Source organism: Lolium rigidum, chromosome 6, assembly GCF_022539505.1.
Source record: "Lolium rigidum isolate FL_2022 chromosome 6, APGP_CSIRO_Lrig_0.1, whole genome shotgun sequence".
Taxonomy (NCBI): Eukaryota; Viridiplantae; Streptophyta; class Magnoliopsida; order Poales; family Poaceae; genus Lolium; species Lolium rigidum.
In genome coordinates this window covers 80,757,025-80,764,421 of record NC_061513.1, presented here as the reverse complement: position 1 = coordinate 80,764,421, position 7,397 = coordinate 80,757,025, and positions in this window count along the sequence as shown.

The window sequence follows — 7,397 nt, the reverse complement described above, 5'->3', positions numbered from 1 at the left end:
GGAAAACAAGAAGGCCTCCAAAGCCCAGATCCGTGAAGGCGAGAGGGGTCAGTGGTGACCTTGTGAAACTACTGATGCGGAGCTTAGGGAGCTCCAAAACGAGGGTATGATCTCCTCTCACTGGAGTTTCATGCGCGACTCCGACGTCCCCAAGCCGGATACGGACGAAAGGGTCATGACCAAGGCTTGGGTCGAACGGGGTCTGTCGCTCCCCTGTTCGGAATTCTTCCTTTTTGTTCTCAACACATACGGTCTTCAACCCCACAATATCTGCCCAAACTCATATCTCCTTCTTTCCAACTTCGCAACTCTCTGCGAAGGGCATCTCGGAATCCGACCAGATGTCCGGCTATGGCAGTTCTTTTTCCGGGTGAAGAAGGAAACAAAGGACAAGGCCATGGTGAATTGTGGAAGCATGACCTTTATTCTCCGGACTGGCCGCATGTATCCGCCTCATGACTCCGACGAATCTGTCCGGTACTAGAACGCCGGATGGTTCTATGAGAAGAACATTTCAGTTCCGAAAGTCCACGAAGGACTGCCCAAGTTCAAGAACCAACCTCCGGAAGAGCTCGCTAGCTGGAGCTTCATCCCTACGCTTGCCCAAACTCCGATCTTGGAGAAGGCTGCGCGGAGAATATCTTGGTTAGTCCACGACGGGCTGACCGGAGCCCAGCTGACCCTTAGCTGGTTTTCTCGGAGGATCCAGCCTCTTCGATACAACGCACGTCTGATGTGCGAGTATACCGGGGCGGACGACCTTCTCCGGGTAACGCGCCATGATCTCCCTGTGGATTCTCTCAAGAGGAGGATCAAGACGCTTGTGAAGATAGGCCGGGGCCAACCGGTCCCGGAACTGATTAAGGACATCAACACGAACAACCAGTGTCCTCCGGTACGCACTTGCTCCTTTGTCATATTCTTCAACTTCTCATATCTTGTGAAGTGTTCTAACTTATTCTCTAATCCTCCTCACAGCTCGATACTTTGGCGGAGGAAGATCTACGCAATATACTTCGTGTCCCCGTCAGTGGCGATGCGGCGGATGAGGATCCGGAAGACGACGACGAGGAAGAGGAGCGAGCGCCTCGAAAGGCTGCCCCTCGACCTTCAAAGCGTCCCCGCGCCAAAGTTTCCGGCTCTGAAGCCGGAGCTAGCGGCGAGGCCTCCGCCAAGAAGCCCAGAGTTACCAAGCTACCTCCGCTGAACTCCAAGAAGGTGGAACGTGAGCGCCTTAAGCTGCTGGCAACAGCAGGAAAGAAATCACGCCCCAACATCCCTGGCGCCATGTGAGTCTCCGAGTATTGCGTGCCTTCATCTTGATAGAACTTGTTACTTAAGATTTTTCTTCGCTTATTTGTAGGAATCCGAGTACCACCACCGCATGGCCCAACATCCAAGAACCCATCACAAAATACATGAAAAAGTCTCCGGCCGTTGGGCCTGCAACTCTAGCTCCACCAAGCGCCTCCCATGCCACTCCGCATCCATCTCCTCCTCAAGCCGAGCATTCTCCCCCTCCTGCTACAGCCACTCCACCGGAAATAATTCCGGTAAGCAGCGAGAAAGTGGGCGGAGAAAACTCTGTGGCAAAATGAACTGTTCCCCCCGAAGCTGGAGTACAAGACCAAGAGGAGGCGGAAGTCACCTCTTTGGGAAAGGCCGAAGCTGCAGCAAGCGATGTTGTCGTGTTTCCAAAGAACTTTGGAGATCCGGCTGACCTCACCTCCACCCCCAAAGCGTATGCAACCAAATTCTTCAACAAGCTTACTGAAGCGGAGAAATGGGAGCTTGAACAAGATCTGCTTAACTCTATGCTAGACAACGCCTGGGGTAAGCTTGACGCCGAGTCTTCGGAAATTCAGGACTTCAAGAAAGAAGTTGGCCAGTTCCTCGACAAACTCATCTGCAAGCGCAAGGTACTCCCCAGTAGCCCCCAAGTATATAGGCGGAAACTAGTCAATAGTTAGCGTCTAAATACTTAGAGAATCTCAAACTGAAGTAGATTTTAAAAAAGTGTCGCAGTAGCCCCCAAGCATTAGGGCGGAAAATGTATCCGGCGTCAATGCTTCAAAAGGACATACTTTACGAAATACCCGAAATTTACTCCTGCTCTTGTTTGCATTTACAGGAACAGCAGGCCCTGCACTACGAGCTCCATAAGAACATCGCTCTGCAGCGCCGCGTGACCTTGATTCAGGCAGAGAAAATTCAACTGTTCAAGCAAGAGAACGCGGATTTGAAGAAGCAGCTGTCAGACACACAAGGTTGGTTTCCGGCTTCGCATGCTAAAATTCATGATCCGAATTCCGAACTAATCTTGATTTATCTTGAATAGGTGCATCCACTTCCCTTGTCGCCGCCTCCTCCGAGCTCGAGACTCCGCGCTCCTCCCAGAAAGACTTAGAAGCGAAGCTCACAGAGGCGGAGAAGAAGCTGGCGGAGAAGAGCTCAGAGCTCATCCGTAAGGAGGGTGAATTCCAATTGAAACGAAAGGCTGATAGCGAAACCATCCAGAGGCAGCAGAAAGAACTTGGCGGTCTCCAAAAGTACATGGAAACGGCGGAGGAGCACTAGGACTTGCTAAACACCGACGTCATGGGTAAATTATCGAAGTTCATGAAATAATGCATGTGCTAAATTCAACCTGCTATGCTTATCGGAAATTGTTTTCTCCAGAGCCTCTTGGATATAATGAGGAACGTCGGAGCCAGTTCCCACGTGATGATCTGCTTCAACTCGCCGGAGAGGACTGCAAGGATCTCGTCTCCGCCTGCCGAAAAATTTGCTACAACTTATCGATTAAGAAGAGCCGCACTTGTGATGTGCGCAAGCTTATCCAGAGGATGGACATCCTGCCGGAGCTGGTGGTGGATCTGCAGGCGTCGTCGGCGCGGGGTGCTGCCGCAATGTCCTTGGCTATGTGTCTAGCATATAACCCGGAGCTGGATATTGACAGGTTGACTTCCGGAGTTCCTCCGAACTCGAACGTCGAAGCGCTGCTTGACGCAGTCAAGGGCTACGACACTCGCATCGCTCGGAGAATCTGTCACGATGAGTTTTACGACAAGGAGGTTCTTCCCGCCGACGAACCTCTTGAAGCAGAGCTCCATAAGAAACGCGAGGCGGAAGCCCGACCTGCGCAGTCCGGAAGCCAATACACCTGGACCAGTTCCAAGGACAAGGGTGGCGAAGCATCTCCGGCTGAAGATGATGAAGAGAGTGATGATGATATCTCCTCTCCAGCCAAGAACGAAGAAGAGGGCGCTCCGAAGGTTGATGACAAAGGCGAAACTTCTCCGGCTAAGGAGAAGTAAAAAAAACTTATTCCTGCGGGAAGAAAGACAAGGCATCATTTTGGCCCCTAGAGGGTTTGTAATATAACTTAAATTCTTAAGTAGTTAGGGACGAAACACATATGCATGGGCGGAAAACACTTATCCTGCTATCCGTTTGAATATTATTTTGCATGTTTCGTTTATTGAAAGCAAGTGCTGGCTTTATATTTTCCGGCTTGCCCATTTGACCTTCCGCGAGCCGGAAAACCTCTAGCCGAAAACGCTCGCCAGCGGTGACGAAGCCCAATGGTAGTCCGTCAATAACCGCGGAAACAAGCCCCCAGCCAAGGTGCCGGAAATCGCTGCCAGGAATCCATGAGTTTGCAACAGAAAATATTTCCACCAGAAAACTTAAGCTTACGTCCAAAAGGACGATTTTGAAAAATCACAACTTTCATACACGCCTAGGCGGAAGTATCCAGCTCTGCGGTTTTAGTCGAAAAACAAACACGATCTAAAAATGAACAAGTAAAGGAGGTAGAAGACTCAAAGAGTGAACCAAAAGCTTTATTTCATTGATCATGTATAACTATTACAAGGTATGTAATTCGAAAATTTTGCTAAGTGTGGAAAGGACGTAGCTGTGCAATGTTCTAGAGACGTTCTGTTTCATCGTATATGTCATCCGGATCCTCTCGCTTGCGTTTCCGGTACCAGTTGGCAGGTCTATCCTTTAATTCTCGGAAATTGACAAGGTAGTATGATCCGTTGTGAAGCACTTTGCTAACGACGAAGGGTCCCTCCCATGGGGATTGCAACTTATGATCTTTCACCTGGCGAAGGCGGAGGACCAGGTCTCCGGCCATAAACGAGCGATTTCTAACTCTGCGACTGTGATAGCGTCGGAGTTTCTGCTGGTAGATGGTGGAACGTTGGTCAGCTAAATTCCGAGCTTCTTCGATCAGGTCCACAGATAGCTGTCTGGCCTCGTCAGCGGTTTCTTCATTGTAGGCGGAGACTCGCGGTGAATCGTGGATGATGTCGGAGGGGAGCACGGCTTCAGATCCGTATACTAGGAAGAACGGAGTAAATCCGGTTGACCTGTTAGGGGTTGTTCGCAAACTCCACAGAACAGCGTCTAACTCCTCGGCCCAAGCTCCAGCTGCGTGGCGCAGCGGTTCTTCAAGGCGTGGTTTAATTCCGGATAGTATGAGTCCGTTGGCTCTTTCGACCTGACCATTGGATTGTGGATGAGCCACAGATGCAAGGTCAAGCCTGATCCCTACGTCATGGCAATAATCCTTCAATTCTCCTTGTGCGAAGTTTGTGCCATTGTCTGTGATTATGCTGTGCGGGATGCCGAATCTCGTCACGAGGCTGCAAACAAATTTGAGTGCCGTAGCACCATCGGATTTTCTCACTGCTTTGCCTCGATCCACTTACTGAACTTGTTAACAGCGACCAGGAGGTACTCAAAACCGCCAGGAGATGATTTCTTTAATTTACCAACCATATCGAGCCCCCAGACCGCGAACGGCCAGGTGATAGGGATGGTCTTCAGCTCTTGGGCTGGGGCGTTTGGTTGAGTAGCGTAGTACTGGCAACCTCGGCAGGTTTTTACCAGCTTGTCAGCATCTTCTTTAGTTGTGAGCCAGTAAAATCCGAGCCGAAAAGCTTTTGCAACGAGTGACCTGGGGCGGCATGATGCCCGCAATCCCCTGCATGGATCTCTTTGAGGATTTCAATACCATCTTGATTAGAGACGCATTTGAGAAATGCTCCAGTTGCGCTTCGTTTGTAGAGCTGTCCGTCAACAATTGTGTAGGATCTTGCTCGTCTGATGATCTGTCGTGCGAGGACCTCGTCCTCTGGCAACTTCTAATCAATGAGGTAGTCCAGGAAAGGCTGCGTCCAGGCCAGAATGATGACCATCACTTCCCTTGCCGGAGATACTGCCACCTCTGGATTTTCCGGGTTAGCGCCCTTCACCAAGGGTATCCGTAGGTGCTCCAGGAAAATACCAGGCGGAATTGGTTTTCTGCCGGAGCCGAGCTTGGATAGCATGTCTGCCGCTGCGTTATCGTCTCACCTGACGTACTTGACTTCGTATCCGAGGAAGCATTTGGCGATCTCGTCAACTTCATCTCTGTAAGCCGCCATGACGGGGTTTCTGGCGTTCCAGGTTCCGGCTACTTGTTGGGCCACCAGGTCGGAATCTCCGCAGCAAATGATGTGCTTGATCCCGATTTCCTTAGCGATGCGCAGACCATGTAGTAGAGCCTTGTATTCCGCCATATTATTTGTAGCTTCGAAGTGAATCTGCAGAACGTACTGCAGTTCTTCTCCGGTAGGGGACTTGAGGGTGACTCCGGCTCCTGAGCCTTGATGCTGGTTGGATCCGTCGAAGTGCATGACCCATGTTTCTGGTTCCGGCTCCAGATTTGCATCCGGAGCCTCTGTCCAATCTGCAACGAAATCTGCCAAGATCTAGGACTTGATCGCAGTCCTAGCTTTGTAACTGATGTCGAAGGCGGATAGTTCGATGCTCCATTTTGCTGTGCATCCTGTTGCGTCAGCGTTGTTGAGAATTGTTGACAGCGGAGCCTTGCTCACGACTGTAACTGGATGCTCTTGGAAGTAGTGCCTCAACTTCCTGCTGCCTAGGAATACACCGTAGGCTAGCTTTTGAAAGTGAGGATATCTTTGTTTGGATTCCGTCAGTACCTCGCTGATGTAATAGACAGGCCTTTGGACTCCATACTCGTGACCTTCTTCCTTTCGCTCCACCACGATGACGAAACTAATGACTCTGTTGGTAGCTGCCATGTAAAGGAGCATAGGCTCTGACTCTTCTGGTGCTGCTAGGATAGGTGGGGAGGTGAGTATTTCCTTCAACCCTTGGAGTGCTGCATCAGCCGCGTCGTCTCAGACAAATTTGTCTGTTTTCTTCAGCAGCTTGTACAGGGGTAGTGCCTTCTCGCCAAGACGGCTGACAAACCTACTGATTGCTGCTACACAACCAGTTAGTCGTTGCACGTCTTTGAGACAAGTTGGCCTTTTGATGCACAGGATTGCCTTGATTTTCTCCGGGTTAACTTCAATGCCCCTGTTAGAGACGATGAAGCCAAGGAGTTTTCCGGCTGGAACGCCAAAGACGCACTTCAGCGGATTCAACATCAGCTTGTACCGTCGGAGGTTCTCAAAGGTTTATGTGAAGTCGCTGATCAAGTCGGATCCTTTCCGGGTCATGACCGCGATGTCGTCGACGTAAGCGTGTATGTTCCGGCCAATTTGGTCCTTCAAGCATCGCTGCATCGTACGTTGGTAGGTGGCACCTGCGTTTTTCAAACCAAAAGACATGGTGACATAGCAGTAAGTGCCAAAAGGGATGATGAACGAGGTCGCCTTTTGGTCGGACTTCTTCATCCGAATCTGGTGATACTCGGAATATGCGTCAAGAAAACACAGAAGTTCCTCCCCTGCCGTCGAATCAATGACTTGGTCAATGTGCGGCAAGGGGAACGGATCCTTCGGACAATGCTTATTCAAACCGGAGTAATCGATGCACATTCTTAGTATTTCAGAATACCTTTTGGGTACAAGGACGGGATTTGCGACCCAATCAGTATGGATAACTTCTACTACAAAACCTGCCTCTAGTAACTTTGCTAATTCCATTCCTATGGCGCGGCGCTTCTTATCTCCAAAGCGTCACATAGCTTGCTTCACCGGTTTAGCCCCCGGATTTATGTTGAGGTAGTGCTCGGCGAGTTCCCTAGGTACTCCGGACATGTCAGAAGGCTGCCATGCGAAGATGTCCATGTTAGCGCGGAGGAACTCGACGAGCGCGTCTTCCTATTTGGGGTCCATGTTGGCTCCGACCGAGACCTGCTTAGTGGTATCTCCTTCCTTGAAGTCGATTTTCTTGGTCTCTATCGCGGCCTTGAACGAGGTTTTCTGTTCGGACATCTGCTTCTTGGTGGTATGCATCTCTGTTGGATCCACTGCGGCTCTGTAGCCTTGCAGCTCCTCTCCAGATATCACAGACTCTGCGAAGGCGGCTTCACCTAGCTCGCACTCGTGAGCCTTCTTGTAGTCTCCGGACACGGTAATCATACC